The 27,100-nt window shown below is 37.3% G+C and overlaps 1 protein-coding gene across 1 annotated transcript in view; it reads right to left on the reverse strand.

The window, feature by feature from the left end:
• LOC110382612 (alpha-2Db adrenergic receptor) overlaps nucleotides 1-27,100 on the reverse strand; it is a 418,397-nt gene that overhangs the window by 4,026 nt on the left and 387,271 nt on the right. The window lies entirely within an intron of this gene.

A 27,100-nucleotide genomic window follows, 5' to 3' on the forward strand; every position in this document is an offset into this window, starting at 1 on the left:
TAAAACAGTTGAACTAAAACAAAAGGAAATTAAAAGGAACGAAGATGTTAACGATAAATCCTTTTTATTATTAGGAGAAATGATTTAAGTTTTGAAAGGATGCAAGTCGGCCGTAACCGATCACTTTGGGACCCTAAAGGGACTCCAAGGAGATTATTATGCGAGATAAATGATCTGTAACTCAGTTCAATACTTTTAAGAAATGGGCGAAACGTTATTCCAATAGGAATTAAAATTTTAAAATGTTTTGAGGGGTGAAATCAGAAATTGCTAACTCCGAATTCTGTCTTTCTTTTCGTTTATTATGTTTTCCGTCCACTTTTTCCCAAAATTACAAATCAGATTTTGTATGCACATATTACACCTTAAATTACCTACACCACATTCAAGCAAAAATACAAGAAAACATCCAACAATACAACCGAAACTTGTAATTTACTGAATTCGTTTTGAAAACTGTTGCATTGAATTGAATACAAGCGATATATCTATTTAATATCTCGGTAAATGGATACACGATGACCACCCATCCTCTAGAATGCCAGCGAAAGAGCTTATCAAGTCATACGGCTATTCATAAACTCCCTAATTTAAGTTAGGTACATCCAGACCCTAAAATCCAAGTCTCCACGTTTTTCATCCAAACCCGATATCGCTCAAAACTTACACCATATAACAATTCTTATTTTGTAACGTTCTTTTCATAAGAAATTTAATCTTAGGCCATTGTGCCTCAACAATGGCCATCTCAGATAGGTATTGGTACAAATGTGTTCTGTATGGGAAGTGGACGGCTACCCTGCGGCGATGGGTAATCAGCTTATAATGATAGAATTTTCTATGTTAAGATTTAACATATTTTATAGGAATATTGTTAAGAAAATTGCATGGGCTGGAAGCTATGTCACACGTAAGTTAAACATACGCCTAGGGATAGGCTATTTATAAAGCTGAAAAGTTTGGGTGAACGCGCTAATCTTAAAAACTACTGGTCCGATAGGAGAATTTCTTGCAGTGTTAGATAGCCCGTTTATCAAGGAAGGTTAGGTCATAAGATTTTATAATCCGAGTGCGCAGAATTGTTCCCACAGGACATGAGTGAAACCGTCCGCGAAAGCTGGTACTATTGCCAAAAATGTCACGGTTCAATTAAATGTATAAGAACAGTAGCTTCCCAGAAATGTAATGTGAGCCAACTCAAACATTTCAGGCTAAAATATTCTCATTTTAATTACAGCTCAATTTCATAACCTCCCTTTAGCCATCTCCTGAAATTTCAGCGCCACTTTCACGCACCCTTGAGTTAGAACAACCTTTGCTTAACATTTTAAGGTTTTTTTTCTTCTAAATAGGAAATTACGGAGGTCCGTAACGATTTCATTATACGACCAGAGACAAAAGTCTTTTGAAAATAACTGGTGTTAGCCGATAAGTGGTCGATGTGCAATCAAATGTGTGCTCTATGCGTTTGGAGAGAGGGTCGCTTTTGGAAATGTGATTTCGTGATTACATTTTCGTAAGAGTTTTTTGGGTGGGGTTGTAGTGTGAGCGGGATTGAGGATTTTTTAGTAGCAGTATAATTTGATGGAAGGATAGCGTGTGGCGATTAAAACCACTCTTTTACTTGTAGTAAGTACATGAGAAACTGTTAAGAAGAGTGGCATATGGGTAGATAATTGACTGACTGATTTATGGGCCAATAAAGTTTTCCCAATCTTTTTTACTAACTAGCTTGTTACTTTAAACGCACTTAGAACCCACCATTATTGCACCGTACCTCTGAATAAACTACCTACTTAAAAATATTGCTTACTAAAAACGACTAGAGACACTATAAAAGGACACTCATTCGAAAAAACTGTAACTACTTATGCAACTTGTTATCATCTACGTCCAACAACAATTTCAGCACAATATTGTGTCACAAAGGGGAAAGAAAACGTTCAAATAAAAAATAATAACTTTTAAACAGGAAAATATGAACAGCGCGAATTACACAAACTTTTATTATTTCCTTAAGCTATAATTTATACTTCAAATTATCACGATGGAAACTGTTTATTGTTGCGTACAAGTTTTCCCTCTTTTACCCCTCTTTTTACCCCTAATTTCCCCCAACTTGACCTTATAAATGTTCCTTATAAAGGGACCCAGAATGTATTGTTTAAGTTTTGTTTTTAAGTGCAATGAAAGGCCGTGTGAATTGCTTGTGTTCAGAACTTTTTTGTGGATGAGTATTTGAACTATATAATTTAGGGCGATTGTTACTTGTATTAGCTGTTTACTACGAAAAAGTACTTTCAGGAAAATATGAGAAATTAATTTAAGTATTTAGAGTATATATGAACTAGAGGACCAGTTGATTTTCGCTGCTATAACACATGGATTTCAGCGGTTCGTCCAACATTGAATAAGCCAAATAGCATTGAAGTAAAGTCAGCGATGGAGACCTACATATTTCGTTTAGTACAAGAGAGAAATGAGAAGTTTGGGCTTACAGTTAACCTCAAGTGGTGGAGGATCACCAGGAGGAAATGTTTGATCTTTATAATTACTGCGAAGTCATTTTAATAGAATATCTAGAAGATCAAAATAGCTAGATTTAACTGTTAGCTCTTCTTCTTCCTCCTGCCATGTTCCGAATTTTATTTGGGGTCGGCGCAATATGACTTCTGCTTCCATTTTTCCCTGTCACTAGTCATACTGACACTCACTCCCTCCCTATTCATGTCATCTTACAAGCAATCCATCCATCTTTTCTTATGTCTTCCTCTTCCTCTCCATCCATCTACATTTATACTTAGCACACACTTTGTTGCATGCGTATCATCCCTCCTCATTACATGCTCATACCATGACAATCTTCTACTTCTCATCATTTCTGTAACTGGCGCTATTTTCAGACTTCCTCTAATGTCAAAATCATTCCTCACTTTATCCATTCTCGTAACACCATACATCCATCTCAGCATTCTCATTTCTGCTACATGCACTCTCTTCTCATTCCTCTTTTTCACTCTCTTTATTTAACTAAAAACAAAAATACCTACAATAACCCGCTGTCACTGGACCCGCACGTCAAAGTTTTCATTAGAGCATCTTAGATCCCCCGCTAACAGTTATTTGTAATGCGAGTGACTGCGGTTCGCTGCTTATTGACAAAAGACTATTTAATGATATCTATATAAATGTGTGTATATGTGTTCTTGTTTGTGTAGGTATACTGGTCCTTAACATGTTTCCTGTAAATATGGGAAATGTATGTATCTTGTGATTACTCAATGTTTGGTTTAAATTAGTTCGAAGAAGTAAACCAATATACTTTTAGCGTAAATATATTTTTATGTTTAGGACTGAACTTTTAGTTTTATAATTCGAAATACAAGGTAAGTCATTTTAGTACGAGACTGGCTGACAGCAAAAATAATTCAATAAAATACGTCGGAATGTTTCTGATCACTGTAATAATTATTGCTATCAATGTAGGACCTGCATAGCGGTATTATACATTCAGCAAAAAACCGGCCAAGTGCGAGTCGGACTCGTGCACGAAGGGTTCCGTAAATTACAGTTAAATCAACCTATCTCAAAAACTATAAGAGATACTTTGATCAAACCAAAAATCGTTGAAAGAGTTAATTAGCATGCATCACCTCTATTTTTTTTAGAATTTTATACCCCGTAGTTATAAAAATAGAGGGGGGGGGACATACTTTTTACGACTTTGAGAGCTGATATCTCAAAAACCGTTCACTTTAAGAAAAATGTTTTTTAGAAACCTTTATATCATTTTAAAAGACCTTTCCATTGATACCCTACACGGGTATGTACATCGAAAAAAAAAATTTCATCCCTCAGTTACATGTATGGGGGGCCCCACCCCCAATTCTTTTTTTTACTATTTAGTGTCATATTTTTGTAGCGGTTCATACAACACATATTCCCATCAAATTTCATCACTGTAGTACTTATAGTTTCCGAGTAAATCGGCTGTGACAGACGGACAGACGGACAGACGGACATGACGAAACTATAAGGGTTCCGTTTTTGCCATTTTGGCTACGGAACCCTAAAAACAATAAGATTATTATAAATGCCCAAACTGAGCATATGATTGTAAAAACATTTTTAATCAAATAAAATTCTCACTTAAACTAATTGATCAACAAGTTAATCTTCAATCGCACTAACCACGTTATAACCCAAAACATTTAAACCCAACACATTCAGGACCTACTCTTTTGTTTACCCTTAACCCATCAAATCACTTGTATAACCAATATCACTTAACAAAGGTAACCCGAGCCATTTAACGCGACATTGCCCAATATTAACGACTATCCTAAAGAAAGCTAACATTATTTTCTTTTTATATATCTTTTATTAAACATCATCATCATCTTCCTAGCCTTTTCTCAACTATATTGGGGTCGTCTTCAAGTCTAATCTGACCTCCTAAACCCAGTTACCCGGGAAACCCAATACCCTTAGGAAAGACTGGCTGTCAGGCTTACTGGCTTCTGACTACCCGTAACGACTGCCAAAGTCCAATGACAGCCAAGACCTACAGTTTAACGTGCCATCCGAAACACAGTATGTACTTGAACTTTTCTAAGTTTGTATGTACTTTCTAAGTATATCTTAGAGTCATTGGTGTCTAAGATATACTTAGAAAGTAAATACAAACTTAGAAAAGTTGCATTGGTACTTGCCTGACCTGGAATCGAAGGAACTCTCATACTTGAGAGGTTAGTTCTTTACCCACTAGGCTACTATGATTATTCTTTTGTTTACCCCTAACCTACGAAATCACTTGTATAACCACTATCACTTAACTAGGGTAACCCGAGCCATTTAACGCGACATTACCCAATATTAACGACTATCCCACTAAAGAAAGTAAGCATATTCACTTTTAAATATATTTTATTAAACATCATCATCATCTTCCTAGTATTTCCCAAGTGTATTGGAGTCGCCTTCAAGTCTAATCTGACCTCCTAGACCCAATACCCCTTGGTTAGACTGGTGTAAGACTTACTGGCTTCTGACTACCCGTAACGACTACCAATGACAGCCGGGAGCTTCAGTTCAACGTGCCTTCCGAAACACAGTCATTGGTGTCTTAGATATACTTAGAAAGTACATACAAACTTAGAAAAGTTGCATTGCTACTTGCCTGACCTGGAATCAAAGGCACACTCTTACTTGAGAGGTTGGTTCTTTACCCACTAAGCCACTACTACTATTCTTTTGTTTACTCCTAACCTATCAAATCACTTGTATAACCAATATCACTTAGCTAAGGTAACCCGAGCCATTTAACGCGACATTGGCCAATATTAACGACTATCCTACTAAACAAAGTAAGCATATTCACTTGTATAAATATTATTTAAACATCATCATCATCTTCCAAGCCTTTACCCAACTATATTAGGGTCTGCTTCAAGTCTAATCTGACCTCCTAAACCCAGTTACCCGGGTAACCCAATACCCCTGGGTAAGACGGGTTGTCAAACTTATTAGCTTCTGACTACCCGTAACGATTGACTTAGATGATCAATGACAGCCGGGACATACAGTTTAACGTGCCATGGTGTCTAAGATATACTAAGAAAGTACCTACATACAAACTCAGAAAAGTTGCATTGGTACTTGCCTGATCTGGAATCGAACCAACACACTTGAGAGGTTGGTTCTTTACCCACTAGGCCACTACTACTATTCTTTTGTTTACCCTTAACCTATGAAATCACTTGTACAACCAATATCACTTAGCTAAGGTAACCCGAGCCATTTAACGCGACATTGACCAATATTAACGACTACCCTAAAGAAAGTAAGCATATTCGCTTTTATAGATATTGAATTAAAGAGTATGTTGATAGCGGGGTCTTTTTGGTGATAAGGACTTGATAAAATCAGGTAGGTATTAGTCAGGTATAAATAATTACAGGTCACAGCTATATCAATAATTAGGCAAAAGTTAATCCTGTTGAAAATATCTTATAAAAAGGTGAAGTCTGTTTGTTACACTTTCACGCTAAAACTTGGTACATAGATAGTCTACTAGAGCATGAGAAAAGACATAGGCTACTTTCTATTCGGGTGCGGAAAATAGTTCCCTCGGAAAATGCAAGGGACTGCTGGTCACAAATATCATTTTGAAACTGAAAACTTTATTGTTTTTACTTGCTACTTGGGTATATCTTGATCAAATGACAAACCATTACTTATTTAACCTCAATCGACCACAAAAATATAATAAATATAAAACAAAAACACAATAAAATCCAATTATTACTAAAGATGCGATAAACTCGGGAGCTAAGAGCACACTGAAAACTTTTAGTCGGCCGACAGTTTGTTCGGGCTCAGAAATCAGTATGAAGATGAATGGTAGTACGCACATTACAAAGATCAGGTATTAGGCCGGTATCACACTGACTAAAAACTGAAAGTAGCAAAACTGAAAGTAGCGCCAGTCACTGAAAAGATGAGAAGTAGAAGGTTGTCATGGTATGGGCATGTAATGAAGAGGAATGATACGTATGCAACAAAGTGTGTGCTAAGTATGAATGTAATGTTATGTAATGAAAGATGGATGTAGAGGAAGAGGGAGACCTAAGAAAAGATGGATGGATTGCCTGAAAGATGACATTGAATGGGAAGGGAGTGAGTGTCAGTATGACGAGTGACAGGGGAAAATGGATGAGGATGACATATTGCGCCGACTCCAAATAAAATTGGGAATAGGGCAGGAGGAAGAAGAAGAAGACTGACTAAAAACTTTGTTTGAATCCACTATTTTCGTTAAAAAAATATTTTTTTACAACTGTCGGCCGACTTTTTAGTTCGCAGTTTGCTACTCCAAAGCTATAGTCCGCTATAGTAAGCTATAAATAAATATCCCCCACCAAAGAGGGTTAGCAAAAAATACTTTATTAAAAACAATCGTACTAATGCAACGTAAAGGAGATTTTTTCAGTTGAATAAAAACTTCTCTTTCTGTAAGTGGTACGGTTAGCAAAACAATCGGAGAATTCTTTGGTTTTTATTTTATTTACTTTGTAAAAGAACTAGTTAATCGGATGTTCTAAGTAAGCGGTTTGCAATTAGAATATGTAAGTAGTTTGTTCAATAATTAAAAAGCTTTGCAATCTACCTGGTATTGCATTGGTTTTAAAATAAAGTATTTTCTAGAGTACAATTTTATTTTTCAAAAGCTTTTACTTGTGTGTGTATTTTTAGAATTTTTATTTTCGTATTTTTATTTTTGTACTTTTATTTTTGTATTTTTATTTTTGCACCTCTCGCTTTTCGAAATGAATTTTACATCCCACAAAATTCAACTTCAACTGATGGCTATAGATCTATGACAGTATGTGAAACTGTAGGCATTTTATTTTTATAACTATTTTAAATGAGTTTTAAATAAGTGAAAAGTCGTGGTGGCCTAGTGGGCAAAGAACCAACCTCTCGAGTATGAGGGCGCGGGTTCGAATCCAAGTCAGGAAAGTACCAATGCAACTTTTCTAAAAATGAAAATAAACCCACTACTTTATGCATTTTGCTTGCACTATGTCTTCTTTTTAAAATTAAATTATAAATTTAAAAAAACCCCCGACCCAAAAAAAGTACGCAATAATTATGACAAAAGGTTAAAAACGCTAAACCCTGTAAAAAGCAAAAAATAACTTTTAACACTACGTAAACTAAATTTTGTCGTGTCGGGGGACCGCTCTAATTCATTACTTTAGATATGTGTTTTTTTTTAAACGAATGTTGTAATTAGGTAGGTATCATTTGATTTATGTAAGTATTTATGAAGGTAAAAAGCGGTCCCCCGACACGTCAAAATTTAGTTTACGTAGTGTTAAAAGTTATTTTTGCTTTTACAGGGTTTAGCGTTTTAACCTTTTGTCATAATTATTGCGTACTTTTTTTGGGTCGGGGGTTTTTTTAAATTTATAATTTAATTTTATTTCATGCTTTTTAAAGGAGCTCCTTAATTTTTCCTTCTTTCATTTAATTTATTTTATCTTAAGATGGGGTCGCTATATGCGATCTCAGCCAAAGGAAGCTGTTTAACAATCCTCATGACAAACTGGCTCTGGGAGAATTGCACAAATTGAGAAACAATAAAGATTAACCTTTGGACATTCTAGATTTTCAGCAAAAATATAAATCGGTTTATCCGTTTCATTCCGGCATTCCAGGGTTTCATCCGCCACATCCCATTTCCAGCATCAGGTTCTCGTCAATCAGGAACATGAAGAGGACTCGTCAAGACAAATTCAACGAGCCCAAACTCGATGGGTTTACTAAAAGGCAGTTCAGGGTTACGTCTCCTACCTTCGTGCCCTAACAGCAGACCAGCTCAGTGGTTCCAAAAGACATTAGTGTTTCAAATTTCAGATCCCACATATACTTGCAAGTAAACTGAGCGTGTAACATTCCTATCACATCTAGCAAACGAGCTGATGACCTTGAAGACCTGAACCGATTTCCACCAAACATAGCTAAGAACACTCCCGACTGACATACCTTTTAAACAAAAAAAACCGCATTACAATCGGATCATCCGTTTGGGAGCTACGATGCCACATACACACACACACACACACACACACACACACACACACACACACACACAGACACGTCAAACTTATAACACCCCGTCGTTTTTGCGTCGGGGGTTAAAAACAGTTTTCATTTTACTCACTATTTCTACAACAAATTTGTAAACGCAGACAATTCAACTTCATTTTACTACAAACTTTGACCATTACCAATGTCCAAACTGTGTTAGACATAGGCTGAGTTTTCAGTCTAACTAGTTCTGTTCTATCAGAATATATCTGTCCCTTATTGTGTTCTAACTTCTAACTTTCATCATAAGTAAAATTAGGTCGAACCACAGACTTAGGTATGTATAGATGGGGACAACTTTTGTGATTTGTGTGAAAAATGAATGTGTCGTTGTGTGAGTGATGTGTTGTCATCAGTTTGTGTGTGTGAGTTATTGTGGTATTGATGAGGAGTTTTTGGGGCAGAGGGGATGATATTTCTAGAACAATTGTCTGGGATGCATAAAGTAAACTGGTGTTAGATGTGGTTTTGTTTCAGTTTTATTTGATACTTACTTAGTCTTTTTTAATGGTGGCACAATATGGTATAAATACCTCCATTTTATATCATTTCATGCCATATTTTCACAAAATTTTGTTCTACTTTTCATCTATGCAACTTGTTCGTGGTCCTTAAATCAGGTATTTTGTCAATATTGACTAGTTAACAGTAGGTATTTTGCCGTGAAAATTCTTAGAGTATTTTTTTTGTTTTTCCTTTTTTATTTTGCAGGCCTTACCTGGAGCGAGCGACATAATTCGTGGAATCAATGGGCGGCTTCACATCAAAGTAATGCAGTTATCTTGTCGCGGCTCCGGGCACCTGATTAACTGCACTGCTCAACCCTCAAGCGTTTAAAAAATTAATTTTATATAATAAGGCGCTACTGGTTTAATTTTATAAACCTTCAGAGCTTTTATTATTTGAATGGGGTTTTATTGATGATTGTTACACCTGTAATTTTAAGATACGGCAGTAGTAAGTTTCAGATGGAATTGATAGGTCGTGATTAAGTAGGACGGTTTTCAATGGACGGCTGTCAATTTGACGTCAACCACCGTTGGCGAGTAACCTATCAATAGATAATTTTTAAGACTTATTATCAGACTCTCTCTTTCTGTCTACTGACTAACTGTTAGGAGCGCTAAAGATCTGCCATTGATAGTGTGGAACCTACAGATCAGTGTGTTTTACTAGACACGGTGAATCTCGCTATGATAACATGGACACCACTGCACTTCAGTTTTCTTGTTTTTAGTAAACATATCATCCTCGGCCTAGCCTTCTCCCAGAGAGTCGGCTCGGAAAAAGTGAAGTCGGCTTCCAGTCTAACTTCATGCTGAGAACCAGTGTTTTACATGAAGCTGAGTACCAGTGTTTTACATGAACCCTTTTTGACTGCCTATCTGACTCGAAACCCTTTGATAAGACTGAATGTCTTTCTTTTAGTAACAATTTAAATACATGATAGGTCTATTATATCTCCATACCGCTCAGTTAATCTGAGTGGTTCATACAAAATGATACAGTAATCAGCTTGCATAAGTAAACGGAGATGTTATTAAATGTAAACATTGTGTTTTACTCGACAACGTCACGGGATGGGATGACGATGTATGACAAAGTCATTTTGTAATTTGGTGCGTTTTTCCTTAATACTTTACTTGTTGTATTTTTTTGTGTTTTTAAGTGTGATAGTAGCATATATTACACAGTCTAAAAATTTATTGTGTCTGTGGTAAAGCATGCTATAGTGAGAGCATAATAACATGATAAACCAATAGTAGTTACCGTATAGGCATCGCTAGACAGTTCTTTGGCTTCTAAAATAATATTTCTGTCGCTTCGTAATACTTCGTAGGTATCTTGGGTACTGTAACTACTTAACACCTAAAAAATCCTTCTATATCCTCTTCAAAATTAAAAGAATCTAAGGTCCAGCTTTTGTCAAAACCTAACATGCAAACACCACTAGACGAGATGACCAGTGTCAACACCTGTATGCAAAAAGAATTATTTATTTTTATAGAAATCGAAATAATTTTTATATTGACGATATAACTACTCCCAAAAATATTCCATCACATCACACAAAAGAACCGCATCCAAAATTTCCAGCATCCGCGTCCACATTGTGGTTTCCAGTTTAATACGGAATTAAGACCGCGATACTCGGCTCATTATAAACGATATGCTTATTACGAGAATCATTGTGTGCGTGTTTATTTGTTTTATCTTACATTAATATCCTCATTACTTTTCGTTTAAATTGCGTTTTAATTTCGACTGTAATTACTGTTAAGTTTGGTGTAAAGAAAACCATTAGTGTTTACATTAAAGAAAAATTATATACTCCATCGTCATCTCCCGAGCCTTTTCACAAATATGTTGGGGTCGGCTTACAGTCTAACCGGATGCAGCTGAGTTCTAGTGTTTTACAAGGAGCGATTATCTGACCTCCTCAACCCAGTTACCCGGGCAACCCGATACCCCTTACAGCCAGTTTCTTCATTATAAGTAAAAGCCAAAGTAAAAGTCAAAGTAATGTCTAAAGTAAAAGTAAGGGTCAAATTAATTTTTTTTATAAGTTTTACTGTTAATTTAGCCTTGAAAAAACGAATTTGACCGTTACTTTTACTTTAGACATTACTTTGACTTTTACTTTTGATGAAGAAACTGGCCGTGAGTCAGACTTACTTATTGTATGATAAATAATATTAAACTGTTTGTATTGACCGGATTTCAACATAATTAAAAAGTACTCTTCGCCGTGTCAGCCAAGAGACGTCTACTGCTAGGCAAAGCTCCCAAGGATCGCCACTTATTTTATTTATTCCAATATTTACAATAATACAATAAACCAATTTTCCATTTTTATTCCAATTCAAAATTAATCCTTACTAATTAACACAGCTGTTTAGCAACCATAATTAAAATCCGCAATTACCACCAAAAATCAATTAGATTTACTAAACCAAAATGAACATCAAACCATTCTGAAATTAGACGACCAATTTGAAATCAATTGAAATCAAACAGCAAAATAATTAGCTGTAGAACGTGTCTGAAAAATCATTAAATTGTTTTACTTAATTAATTTTGGAAATTGATTGGTTATTTGGAAATTAATTAATTTTTCGATAACAATGTCTCCATATGTCCGTCCGTCAATTTGATCCAATGGCTGTTAATTGATTGAATTTCATTGTTTTTATGGGAATTTAATAGCTTTTCACGGTGTTAAAGTATGATAGTTTATTGTGAAATTGTGTGGGATTAATGTATTGACATGTTATTATCTCAATGACGACGATATGTCATTTATTATTAATGAGTGTTTCAATTAAATTGCTGTGTACTTTTAATTTTAATCTTCTTTCTGAGAAAAATGCTGAACTATGGCCACACTTTAGATTCTTAATGAACTTTGATCATCATGCTCGCTCATAGCGGATTGGCGATTATTTACATTATACGCTACTGTTACAGCCTTCTTATCGTCCCACTGCTGGTCACAGGTCTCCTCTCACACGGAGAAGGATTGAGCATTAATCACCACGCTTGCTTAGTGCGGGTTGATGATTTCAGGCTATTATAGTCCAGGTTTCCCCAAGATGTTTTCCTTCACCTTTTAAGTACCTTATTCAGATTTCCTCAAGATGTTTTCCTTCAACTTTAGTCAGTGATTGGTGTCCAAAATTCACTTAGAAAAGTTACATTGACACCTTTTCTGTGATGGAATCCAACCTATACATTCGTACTTGAGAGACAGGTGATTTAACTACGGTACTTTTGTAAACCTTTGTAGGCTTTTCAAAGTCCAAAGCATCACGACTTTATAACCTTCAGTAAAAGCTACGTATTTAACAGTTTGTGCTACAGTATGAAACCCTATCAATTAAGTTTTCACACGGCAACTTAGTTGCCAAACAGTCAAATTGCGCCAGTTTGAATAGTAGTGTTGGCAATATTTGCAGGTAGGAGTTTGTCCGAATGTGAAAACTTTGAAGGTTTGTTGAAGTATTAGTTTTCTTTTTCAATACTTTTTTTTTGGTTTGAAAAAAATACAGATGACGACTACAGTGTGACACGTAACATCACTTGCAAACTTATATACAACTGTTTTTTTTGCTTGATAAGGCTATAATTCATCATGAAAACTATAAATCCTTCAAAAACAACTATTTACAAACTAAAACACATTGTCTGAAATTAAATTTTACCAATTTAAGATAATAATAAATCAAGAGAGAGAGGGAGAGAGTAACAGTGCCAATAATAAACTGTCCCAAAATTCAATTACAAACCTTTTATCTGATACAAACTGATCGATTAAAAACAATAACCGTGACGTAATAACAATTAACAAAATAATCAAAATTTTAACTGAAAATCAGCAAAGTGACTATAACGGAGTATTGAGTAAATGAAGTTTCCACTCCAGTGACCTTTTGTCGACCACGGAGGAAGGAAAGAGCGGAGATGGCATAAGGTAGGTAGGATCGCCTTCTTATAGATCAACTACATACGATGGCCGTGATCAAAACGATTAGCTACTAGTGAACTTACGAGGCCTTCGGGTTCCATGAAACATATGTCAAAGATTGAGTAAGGTTTGATTTAAAAAAAATGGCAGATTTCAAAGAAAGTGTATGAGGTTGTAGCCAGTAACGTTCCTTGTCCCCCGAACATACACATTTAGTAACGCTACGTTCATAGAAGATTTTACATTATGACATCTCCGCTCCTTTTAATTCTCCTTGTAACCGACCCATTTGGGCCGATACGAAACTTATAGAAAATAATAAATTTACTAAAATTAAATGGAGATGCTCAAAGGACAAGTAAATGGCCTTTGTAAATTGTAATGTTGCGTTAATTAATTTTCTGAGGAAAGTTACGAAGTTTCTGCCGTCTTCTGTTGTAATTATGATTTTGTATTGACGAAGATGGGCTTGTGGTTTCTATGAGATTTATTTATTTATTTAAAGGGCCAAACTAGGTACTAATGGTTTTCCTAATTATTAAGTTAAGCTACTTTTGGTCTGTATTTGTACAGAATCATCATTCGGTCATTTGTACCGAGATTTATCAGTATCATCATTATCCTCCGAGCCATTTTTCCCAACTATGTTGGGGTCGGCTTCCAGTCCAACCGGATGTAGCGGAGTACATATCAGTATATTGTTTTAAATAAATGGCATAGTCAAACGAGTTAATACTGTACATATCTAAAATGATGGCTTGTATAATGACTGCAAATGTAATACCACTTCGAAATATTTCGCTGAGCGTGACAACTTGTCATAATAAATTCATCACATTTATGATAAAAATATCCATGACTGGGATTTCATAATATCGAATAGGTAGGAATTTTATTGTTGCTTACTCATCAGGAGCATTCTCAAAAAATGCACGTACAAACAAATGGTATAAACAGTGTGTATCGTACAACATTTTCCGCGTACGTTGCAAGAAAACTGAAAGCTTTCAGATTCCTTCTGCGCTCATTTATCATCAAGATTGGTTTGTTGTGACGTAGAGGGAGAACAAAGATGTAGCAGCTATTAAAAGTATATTTGATTGTAGGTATAAAAAGTGTAAAATCTATCCCTACTAATATTATAAATGCGAAAGTAACTCTGTCTGTATGACCTTAAGATAGAAAATAGGATAGTTTTTATCCCGGACTTTTGAAGAATTCTCTTGGAAACGCAATATAACCGAACTCTACGCGTACGAAACCAGTACTTATACAAATGTTTCTTTGTTTGTTCGTTTGTACGGATTGTTCGCGCGAGTTACCGCGGCTCTGGTACATAAAAGGCCTACGACGGAACACGACGGTTTTTAGTCAGTAAGAATCTGATACTCCTCACCGCTGTTAACCCACAGCGGGAGGGGTCATTTGATGATTTTTGACGTCGTTAAAAAAAGCCACATACTTATTAAATATAATACACCCACAATCAAATAAACTTACCGAAACGCGAAAACCACACGACCACCGCGAAAACACAAATAGTTAAAACGACAATGAATTATTGAAATAAATAATTGAATGCAATTATTGGCCGCATTATTTAAATATACGGTTAATGCAATATTAATCGTAAATTAAATGGAGTATAATAAACATTCATGCGATCAGCTTAATTTGAACGTATATTAATTTCATTTTAATGTTAATATATGAAAGTGTTTTTGGGTTTATTGCTCTTGTCATTCCCAGTAGGGTAAGCATGTAAGAGTATTTATTATAATAACATGATTTCCGCTAGTGTGTGGAAACTACACCCCTCATCCATCTTATCGATAAAAAGTCGCCCATAGTTTTCCTTGATAAATGAAACTAAAGCTGAAAGAATATGTAATCGGTTCAGTAGTTCCTGAGATTAGTGCATTCAAGCAAACAAACAAATTTTACAAGGCTTTTTGGTTTAACCTATTGCTATAAATGGTTTTTGAATTTATTAGAAATTAATCTTTCTTGCTATATTGACTAAGCTCCGGATGCAAGCCAACCGTTATTTTTTGGAAATCATAGGGGTAGGCCAGGTTCAGCAGTCATAGCATGTTCAGAATTGGACGTCCTTTGGCCGATATTATGATATCAGATCTTCCTAAGAAGATACATGTATATGCAGATAAATGGCTAAGATTGACCGTTTAAATATTAATTAATTACCTTTAAATATCGTGTTATTTATCATTGTAGGCCCTTTCGATAAAAACGGCCATCTTTAAAAAAAACGTATTTCGCAAATATTGACTATTTGTCCAACATTTAAATGTTAAACAGGCATTATCCACACCCAGTGTCCTTATTTCAAAATAAGGGGCTTTTTCGAAAAACCCAATTTTCTGTATAAACACCAGTTTGTGATCCGGGTGGGTTATTTATTATTTAAATATTATCCTTTTCCATCCGTTTTGTACCTTCATTGAAAAACCGTTGATGCCCAGGCGAACAGAAAAGGGTACGGGATTATGATCATGGATTATAAAGGATAGTTCTTAAGGCTGTTTGAATAAAATTTGCTGTAATTTGCATATGTTGTTTTGTTGCTATCGTGGCACAAATACTTATGTATGCTTGCTTATCATAATTAAGACACACGCAATAAATAAAATAAGCAATCCACACACAAATACGCCCTCAAACTTTTTACACAATTTGTTATATTCAACAGAGGGCCCCAGGTTCGATTCCCGGTCAAGCCAACATTCTGTGTGATGTGCATATTTGTTGCCTGTTTCTGGGTGTTATAATATGTATTTATGCATATATAAGTGTGTTAATCTGTAGCATATAAGTTGCGTTAGCCTCTATTACTCAAACTAATCAATGGCTTAATTTGGGGCCAACCAATTTTGTAAAAGATGCCCCAAAATTATTCTCATTATTATCACAATAATTCCAATAGAACTACTATGATAAAATAGTTCACTAGTTCACTATGACTTTAAATAAAAATGGGGTGACGCTATAAACTTCCGGGCTACTAGACAAGGTCTTAATGCCATCAAGTAGGACACCGTAACTTGAGCTACATAGCTTTAATTTAGAGGTATATAGTTTTGGAAGAGCTACGGGCTATTTTAAAGTTAAAAATATTTGCTAAGTTATAGCGTGAGTAGGTGAGAAGGATAATAATGTGTGTTGTTTTTAGAAGAGTTTTGTGTTCGTTCTCGATATACTTAAGTATTTGCGTTTCTATTATCAGATCCTGACCTGATTACTGTGGGACCACCTGGGTATACCCTATCAAACAAAAAAGAATTTCGCAAACCGGTCGTATTCTTTGACTAATCTGTGAACATATATCAATCTGTCAATAAACAAAAGATTTCGATGAATTGAGTCCTCCCTTTTGGGAAACCGGTTAACAATCTCAAATTCATTCATATGTATATTTGTTTGCATTGAAAGAAAATATCAATGTTCTTATAGAATGCAAGTAGCCAGCCAAAACTTTATTTCTACCCAAAATTCATATAGAATGAACGACACGTGCATTGGGTAGCGGGTTTGATTCCCGCAAGGAAATAAATATTTTGTACGCGGACTGATATTCCGTGTACTATTTGCATATGCAGTATTTTTTTTTGTCAATGTTTTTCAGGTCATATTTGTGAAAAAAAAAAAACTTCAGGCTTCAATATTTTTCAGCACTTTCAACGCGTATCTACCTAGTATGTTTGTAGTTAGCTTCCACCAAAGGTATCATCTATGTATCATGGGAACTATTGCAAAAAGTACCCTGTGTGCAATCTTTATTATTGCCAAGTGTCATCAATATTCGTTCAGCCATTTGAGCGTGAGGAAGTAACTACATACACACACACATATTCTCAAATTTTCGCATCACTACATAGTATAAAGCAAAGTCGCTTTTTCTGTCCCTATGTCCCTTTGTACGTTTAAATCTTCAAAACTACGCAACCGATTTTCATGCGGTTTTTTCTAACAGATAGTGTTTCAAGAGGAAGGTTTTAATGTATAATGACATCCATTAAATAGGGGGAAAACACTGTTATCCCGTGCGAAGCCGGGGCGGGTCGCTAGTTTATAATATAAGTGTAATTTAACAAAGTAATAGGTAACTAGCAAAAATGCTCTCCTTTAAAATACTACCTACTTTTTCCACCATTATTGTTACAAAAATATTCGTCATTTTGTCCATAAAGTATAAAATTATGTCACTTGATATTCTATACACGATGAACAGGTAATAATTCTTACTTTATGAGCAGTATAGTATTAACGATAATGTCTGAATCATAAAATTTTAATGGCACTGCATACACAATGATGGTGCTAAGAAAAGTTCTAGGTAAATCTAGAAAGTATATGTGACGTCTAAGATCTAAATAATTTGATAAGAAGGAGAAAAATCGTCGTCTGACATACAAAAAACTCAAAAAGAAAACTCCTTTCCCTTACTACTTACCTTTAGTTATAGCTGAAATCTTGAAATAGGTTATTTTTGGTTACATTTTAAATGTTCATCAAAATATTTTAAATTCCCTGATATACATTTTCACACCAGCGGATTTTCTACTCTATTTTTTTGAGCGACATCCCAGTTCGTATTGGCAATTTTTTCAACTCCAAAAATCCGCCAGTATGAAAAGGCTGTTACTTAACTTGAAAAGCTGAACAGATTTGGCTGAAAATTTGTGCAAAAGCAGTTTAGAACCAAAATAATTTTTGTAATTTTTTCAAAATAGGCTGAAAATCAGCACTTTTGAACGTCAACTTTACCAATAGGCGGACAAATTATATTTCTTAACCCCGTTCTAATACTTCTTAATCCCTCGGACCGCGAACAAAGCCGTAGATGTAAGCTAGTTTTACGTGTTAAATCGTATTCGCTACAATTGACACAGGTCATAGAATCATGCGAAAGCGATGTCATCACTTTTGCGGTTTTCAATTCTGTGAGGATTTGAATACTGCGTCATAATAGCATCAGGTCGACTGTTGCACTTGTGATATTAGTATGTAATTGAAGAGATAATGTGTGGTTTTATGAAGTGCATTCTATGAAAGTAAAGTGGTTAAAACAAAAGCCTAGCAAGGGTGAATGTGCGGGTTCGATTCTAGGATTGGCAAGTACCAATATAACTTTCATAATTTATATGTAGTTTTTGAGGATATTTTGGATACCAATGATGGAGCGAAAGTGAAGGCAAAGATCTAGAGAAAATATGTGATATTGTCAATCCGTCTTGAGCAAGCGTGGTCTCTCAATGAGCATCTGTGAAGTAGGATAATATTTTTTTTTTCAGTCGATGATTTAAATCAATCAATCTACCAATAGCCAAAAGTACTATGTAGATAACTTAAAACCTAAAATACCTACTTACCATAATAACTTAAACAGCAACCAAGTAATTTGGTACAAAATTAGTTCAATTCTTTCTTTTAGCGTACAGTTACAATGTACGTAGTGTTATCAGGCGTACATGTAAAAATTATGCTCATACATCTCCTGCCAAACTCGAACATTTTTACTACGCGAGAGAGGACTAGGGATGGGTTGTGTGTCGATGTTTTTTGGTGGAGAAGTTATCGATATTTTTTTGTGTCGCGTTTTATCAGTTATTTTTTAGATGAGATTACTTTAAATGTATTATGTGATTGAGAATCAAATTAAAGATATAAATTGACAACTAAAATGCAATATTACCTTAGATATCATGATACTATAAATACATAGATTTTATGATATTTGATGGTATTTGTAATAGTCCAACACAACAATGCACAATCTTTTGCTTCTTTTTGAACTCGGTTAGATACAACACTAAGTCACCGACATCCTATTTACATTACACACAGCAATTTCACACTTTTAACTCCCCATGTCTATAAACGACCGCCATAATGTATGTTTTACAGTTTTTACCCATCCGATAAAGGTGGTAGCATGAACTTTAAGACCTAGAGTGCTATAAAATGAAGTGTTACGACCAGCAGTGGAAGTCAAGATGGTAGATACCATGGCGAACAAAATGACTAGCGGAGGTCCCATGACGAAAAATCTCCTAAAAAGGTAGCGGGGGACGAGGAACGTTACTGTTTTCGTCCTTATAAGCAAAAATTGTTAACAAATGACTTAAAACCTTGTATGCCGGTGCGCAGATCTACGCAAGACATAATGGATTTTCTATTGTTCTCTAGTTAGTGGCATTCAAGAGGTTAAAGGACCCAAATGCTTCGTCAGCTCACTCGTAACTGATCGTTTTGGTCATGCCCAGCGTACGTATTTGACCTAGAAGTAAGCGCCTGACCTACCTGCATTATGGTGTATCCGCTCATTCTTCCTTACTCCGTAGTAGGTACAAATACTAAAGTCACCAATATGTTATATTGGAAAATTTTATGATACAACACTCATAAAAGGAAATAATATCGCGGATTGAACAATTTGTGTAGTGTAATCTTAAAAAGTGTTTTTGTTTTGTTTGTATTATTTAACGTTTTCTTTGATTGTTTACAAATATCATTATGCTGAACGTTGTGTGTTAAGACAATATGCTGTGATGTGGACATTATAATTGTATCACTATGACTTGATTTTACAGTGACTCGTTTTACAAATCAAAATATATGTGGATACTCGAACAAAAGGTAGTAACTAATACAATGTTTATCCTTAAATTTTTAGTTAATTATTTTATAATCCAATTCCATTGAGTTGGAAAACGGATACTTAAATTGACTAAGGCACAGTTTTAAGCACGCAAATATTTTACATACCCAAAATATCGATAACCATTTTCAAACTTTCCCCTCCCTATGCCAATTTATTATACAAATGTGTGTATATTCGGTACACAGTGTACTCGGGAATCCTTTTTTACTAATACGCCATGGATTAGAGTAAAAGCATAGTGATGTGTGCTATTAATTTAAGGTCCTTCTAGCGTTATACATCTTTGTTGTGTCGGTTATAATCATGGAGAAAGGAAAGATAGCAGAGATGCTATAAGGAAGGTAGGTCAGGCGCCTTCTTGTAGGTCAATGTAGACAGACGTGATCATTTATTAGAAGTGACAAGTCGTTCGGATTATTTGTCAAATCAAAACCAATCTGTCAAAGATGTTCTTAAATGATTGGTGATTAAATTTTGAAAAGAATGGGTGGCTTTTAAAGAAGGTGTGTAAGGGCGGAGCTAGTAACGTCCTTCGTCCCTAAACACCCGTATTTTGTCGCGCTACTTTCTCAGGAGATTTTACGTTATGATATCTCCGCTAGTCATTTTGTTCTCCATGCTTATAATGTAGGTTAATGCTTACAGAATTTTGCGGGGTTAAGATGGCATACTTTGTAAGAGAAACTGTGTTTTGAGAGTAAGAGAATGTGTCGTTGTTATTATGTTTTTTAAAAGAGAAATGTTGCTTCATGAGGGGGATTAAGTGGAAGGATAAATAGCACTCATTTTTAAGTTTTCAGAAGAAAGTTATATTTATTCCTCTTTAAACTACAGGGGTTTGTGTGATATATTTTATATGTATGAGATCATACGTGTTCCTGAAGGCACGAAAAATAGATGGATCCCGGCTGTCATTTGACCATCTGTGGCAGTCGTTACGGGTAATCAGAAGTCAGAAAGTCTGACAACCAGTCTTAGCAAGGGTTGCTCAGGTAACTGGGTTGAGGAGGTCAGATAGGCAGTCGCTCCATATGAAACACTGGTACTCAGTTGCCACGTTTTAAACTGGAAGCCGACCCTAACATTAAATACTTGGGGGAAGGCTAGGCAGATGATGAAGAATTCACTCTTGCTATCGATTTCAATATCTGGCACTTATTTATATTATTAAATCCGTTCCGGCTTAGAAACGGAAGTTTATTGTGAATAGGAATTTTCCTATATGAATAGGAATTATAAATAATAAACACTGTTTTAAAAACATTCGATATCACGTCATTATTAGAAGTGAGTGAGTGGTCTTCAAGTGATGTCAAGTCTGGCTAACATTACTTCCATTTACAAACAAACAAAAACTTAAGGTGAAAATCTGAGGTATAGGTATTTTTACCAGTGCATACTATGTGAGCGCTCTGGATGCGAACGCGTTGCGAAAATAGCAAGAAGTTGATACCTGGAGAAGTGTTTTTCGTGAGGTGTGTACTAATATTACAAAGAGGAAAAAAATATTTTTGTTTGTAAGCGATAAATTCAAAAATTACTGGACCGTTTTTAATTTTTTTTCACAGTTGGAAAACTACACTCTTTCCGAGTAACTTATATTTTATCCCGAGAAAACGGCTATACTTGATATAGATATGGGGAACGCGCGGTGCTTCGGATCGCTTCACATTCGCGTTGATTCGCCCACATAGGACACCCATTACAATTATAATTTCTTCAGTAAATATAGAGGACATACGGTTTCTTGTAACTCCTCAATACCCCTCAATACCTGAGTGAGTAGTCGTCAAGTTACTTCGAGTGTCGCTAGAGTAACTTCCATTACTACGTAAGTGAAATCTTGGAATTTTCTCCAGCGCTCAATTGTGGCATTTTGTGAAATGGACAGTCCAATGGAGAGTGGGAGAATTTATTTTTCTGATGGCTTTTTATATTTTCTGGGATTCTAGTTTGAAATTATGATGGTTGAACTTGAGTGGGAAATACTGGGAATGGTGTTTTTTTATATCATTATTGAGCATATAAGCAGATACAATCTGAATTAGTGTCTCAAAGTTGGCTGTACAGTTTATTCCTCTGTACCACGCAACTTGGATGTAACAAGATCAAATCATAGTCGCAGTCGAAAATACTTAGACCACAGATATAGATACTTATAGACGTAAATAACACTTCCACTCTTTTTAGAAATAATAGCCCAGTCTATTCAGCGACTACGCCATTTTTTTACTCACCAAAAAGGTTTCAATATCTATGGTCTAAAAACAAAAACTGCTACGGAACGTGCGAACAAAACACGTTGGAAATGTTATTAGAAATACATAAATTACGTATTCCTATCTCCGACGGAACCCTTATAATATGATTCTAATAATTTATCTAAGCCTTCAGAAACAGTGTAGGCATGCTCGGAAAAACTAGGTCTCGATGGCTGGAGAACATACAGGGGTATATTTGAGACATATATGGCCAACAGTGACTTATTTACTTACACAATGCCTTCTAAACTCGAAAACTGCCCCACGTTGGGCGCCAAATTTTGGGCTTGCTACGCACACTTAAGAAGATTAAGGAACAGTTTTACTTCAGTTTTACCACTAAGGATGAAAACTGAAAATTATTTCAAGATTTTAGTTACATTTTTTCCTATATCGACAGAAGCTACGGTGGTTGACATGAAGTAGATATCCTCTTATGCTATAGAAGTATAGGCATAACTCTTCAACCCTTCGAGAGATACACCCTTCATATTCCGCCGAGAAACTAAAACAACAACTTTCCAAAACTACTCTCTACGCTTCATTAATCACAAACAAAAACGCGACAAAAACGTCCAACGTTACCGCCCCTATGTTTTCACTTACAGGGCTTCTGGCAACTATAGACCATGGAGAACAAAATGAGTAGCTGAGATGTCATAACGAAAAATCTCTTAAGAAACTAGTGTGCCAAAATGCGAGTGTTTGGGGGACGAAGAACGTTGCCGAACGCCTTACATGCCTTCTATGGAACCCGCCCATTATTTTCAATATAAAATCATCAATCGATCAAGACGAATCTTTGACAGATTGGTTTTGATTAGACAAGGTACCTTCTTCTACCTCTAGTGAAACTACACTTTGCCAGCTCAATATGCCACAACGAGAGCATGGCTGGATGCGCTCATTAGATCCTGCCGCGAGCAAGTTTCAGTGATGACAAGGCTCTCGTTTTTTCTAGTAACTGTTCACGACTAACCTACGTTGCTTGACCTACAAGTAGGCGCCTGACCTACCTTATGGCATCTCCGTTATCTTTCCCTCCTTCGTGATAGACACACAGACGTTCAAGTTTAACAATCGCTCCTATATTTTCTATTCATTTCCAAGTTTTTGCGACAGCCAGGAATGGACGAACATTTCCATACATAATATAGTGGAAGAGGTTTTTTTCTTGCGTTATTGGCTGTTATGTAAGGGTGTAGTTTGAATTATTATTGATTTATTAGATGTTTTTTGGTTTGCATAGTTTCTTTGCATATAGAGAAAGTATCTACTTAAGTGCGTTTGTCAATTCATCAGTTTTGTTAATTTGTTGTGATGTTCTCTTTTACCTATTGATTGTACTCACATATTATATAGCATAGCAGTGAACAAATTGTGTTAGATGTTCATAGTTTTGAGCAAGCTATTCTATTTTAAAGTCGTCAAAAATAAAATTAAACATTCATTTGAATCTATTTTTTGTGAAATGAAAGGATTATGCCATTTAGGTTTCACCTTCACAGTAAGGCTATTCAAGAAAAAAACAAACACATAGTCCATTTGGCAAACTTCTAAAAATCAAATTTCCTCAAGAAATGGCCAGTAAACGATGTCCCTTACATTATAGCAAGTAACACTCTGACTCGGCCATTCGCACCCAAGATTCCACAAAAAACCTGTTTAAGAACATTATGAGAAAATTTCCATATCGTTCTGGCTAAGTGTGTCTTTTTACCCCGTATCTACCCTTTTGGACCCAAGTGGGCCTTTGATTGTGACAGATTTTGGACCTCACGACCCTTATTACGTGCTGTGAATGTCAGGCGCATGGAGCAAAGAAACATGAGTGGAGATGCCATAATGCAGGTAGGTCAGGCGCCTTCTTTTAGGTCAAATTCGTACAGTGGGCATGACCAAAACGATCAGTTTCTAGTTATCTAACGAGGCGTAAGGGTTGTTTGAGACATCTGTCAACGATTTTTGGTATTACAAACAATGGTCGGGTCCAAAGAAGGCGTATAAGGGCGAAGACAGTAACGTTCCTCGTCCCTCGCTCACCCGCATTTTGGCGCGCTACTTTCTTCGGCGATTTTCCGTAATGGCACCTCCGCTAGTCATTTCATTCTCCATGGTTAGTCTAGTTTGAATGCCAGCCTTTTTGTAAACTGATACAAGGATAGGTCATTTTCTTCTAACGGTACTGAATATCTAAGAATTCTGGCTCTTCAAAAGTATAGCAATTTGGTAAGATGGACAGTGAATGGGAGGATGATGGATTTTAGTACCCTTTTTTGGATTTCTTTTGAATTTGTGCATAGAGCTTTTGATCATGCAAATTACCCCATTGCCAAGCCTATAAGAGTAGGTAAATAAGCATTGTGGACGTTTTATTGAGTTTAGTTTTACTTGAATACAGGTTGTATTCAAGTATTTGTATGTAAGTTATATTGTATTCAATGAATTGAAAAATTATATTATCATCGGTCTACCCGTTTTTCAACTATGTGGGGTTGGCTTTAAGTCTAACCATATGCAGTTGAGTACCAGTGCTTTACATGGAGCAACTGCCTATCTGACCTCCTCAACCCAGTGACCCGGGAAACTTGATACTCCTTGGAAAGACGGCACTTTTGAATCAATATATTTTTTTTTTTTTTAAGATAAGTAGATAAGATTCTTTAAATGATTATTATCTACTAAAATATTATTAGATCAAAACCTTAGTACCCAAACCATGTATTGGGTTCTAAATAAACTCATAAATAGTCCTCGTAAGATAATCAAAAGACATTATAAAGGTAAGGAGGCTGGAAGAATATAATGGCTCCGTAATGATCATATGAAACAAGGGGCAAATGGGGGTGAATGAAACATTGTGAACACATTCCCTAAGAAAATAATCTAAAAGCTGTTGTATATCTTTTATTGGTTAAACGTGTCTATAATCCCTGAAATAGATGGTGTAAAAAACACCGAATTTTCAATCAGTTGATCGTTTGACGAGACAAAATATAGCCTATGTTGTGTGGAGGATAGTTTAGTATCCCAACCGAGAAACAATTGATCAAATCCGTTCATTAGTTTCGAAGCCTTGGGGCTAGAAACAAACAAAAAAATATTTCCTCTTTATGATATAAGTAGTCGTGATGGCCTAGTGGGTAAAGAACCATCTCTGGCCAAGCGTGGTGATTAATGCTCAATCCTTCTCCGTCTGAGAGGCGGCCTGTGCCCAGCAGTGGAATGATAAAAAAGGCTGTAACAGGTATGATATAAGTATGAAGAGGTATGAACAGGTATGATATAAGTATAAGTATGAGAACTGCCTCGTTGGTCTAGCTGTCGCACGTAGTGCGGCTGCTGAGCACGAGGTCTCGGGTTCGATTCCCGAGTCGGGCCGAAATCGCTTTGTGGGTTTTAGAAGACTTTCACAAAGCAGCCCGGAGCCTGGAAGCTGGTGATTGATACACCCGTGCATCGGAGAGCACGTAAATGTCGGTCCTGCGCCTGATCTCTCTCCGGTCGTGTCGGATTACCGTCCCATCGGGCTATGAGAGTTAAGGAATAGTGAGTGCACCTGTGTCTGCGCAAATGCTCGTGCACTATAATATGTCCTGCGTAGTTGGCTAATCTCCTTACATGAGAACAGCCGCCTTTTTTTTTTTTTTAGCGACGTAAAATCATCAAATGACCCCTCCCGCTGTGGGTTAGCAGCGGTGAGGGAGTGTCAGACTCTTACTGACTAAAATCGTCGTGTTCCGTCATAGGCCTTTTATGTACCAGGGCCGCGGTATCTCTTTCGAACAACCCGCAGCCCCGGCAGGCCTTGGCCCTGCTGGGCCCCGCTGGGGTTGCTGACATCTCTTTGAGGAGCGCGTGGAACAATGCGCGCCGTCGACACGGGTCTGTCGTCTAGAAAGACAGAGGGACGATGAGCCACCCGAACTCACCGCCCACAGACCCACGCCTACGGTGGCCGGGAGTCATCTCGCGACACCCGGCGCCCATGGTGTCTACCTGGTCCAGCGCGGCGGCCGGGATGAGAGGTGCGAACTCTCTGGCGTTCCGCCTCCTCCTTCTCGAGCATGACCGCTTCGCAGAAGGAGGCGACGGCATCCCATTCCCTCTCGCCCCGGACCATGGCCTGAACCAGGGCCGGACGCGAGGTCGCCGCCGCCCAAAGCCTCGACGAGGACCCGGCGGTGCCCCCATGCGGGGCACACCTGGACTGTGTGGTCCACCGTATCCTCGGGGCTGTCCGCACAATGGTGACACCCGGGCGCCTCCTCACGACCGATGCGGTGCAGGTACCTCCCGAAACAACCGTGTCCGGTGAGGACCTGCGTCATGCGGTACGTGAGGGCGCCGTGACTCCTCCCGAGCCACTCCTCAAAGAGGGGACTTACCGCCACGATGGTGGCGTGCCCTGCACTGGGTTGCGACAGTCGCTCCCTCCAGGCCACCATGAGATCGCGCCGGAGCTCCGCCCGCTGCGCGACAACTTGCCGCGGCAACGGGGTTTCTCCCCGGCGCTGAGCCTCCTCGCGCCAGTCGTACAGGCGCAAGAAGACCCTCGCCTCCAGATCCCACGGTGGCAGTCCAGCAAGTAGGCCAGCTGCTTCGCGGGAAATCGTGCGGTACCCCCGGATTAGCCTAATGGCTATCACCCTTTGGGGCACGTTCAGGTAGTGTACAGCCCGCGGCCGTACCGAACGTGCCCATACCGGGGCCCCGTAAAGGGCCATGGACCGCAAGACTCCCGCGTAGAGTTTACGGCAGGGGGCGTTTGGGCCTCCCAGGTTGGGCAGGAGCCGCTTGAAGGCAGCACCTGTCTTCTCCAGTTTGGGGCCCAAACGTCGGAAATGTTCGACGAAGTTCCACCGGCCGTCGAGGACGAGTCCTAGGTACTTCATCGCCCTCTCGACGCCGATGGTAACCCCCCCCACCGTGACCTGGGAGAGAACAGCCGCCTTAGCCGATAATCGGCTAGGAGGACATCATCAAGTATGAAGAATTTTCAGAATCAAATAAAAGTAAGTACAACACGACCGTTTA

Source organism: Helicoverpa armigera, chromosome 21 (assembly GCF_030705265.1).
Source record: "Helicoverpa armigera isolate CAAS_96S chromosome 21, ASM3070526v1, whole genome shotgun sequence".
Taxonomy (NCBI): Eukaryota; Metazoa; Arthropoda; class Insecta; order Lepidoptera; family Noctuidae; genus Helicoverpa; species Helicoverpa armigera.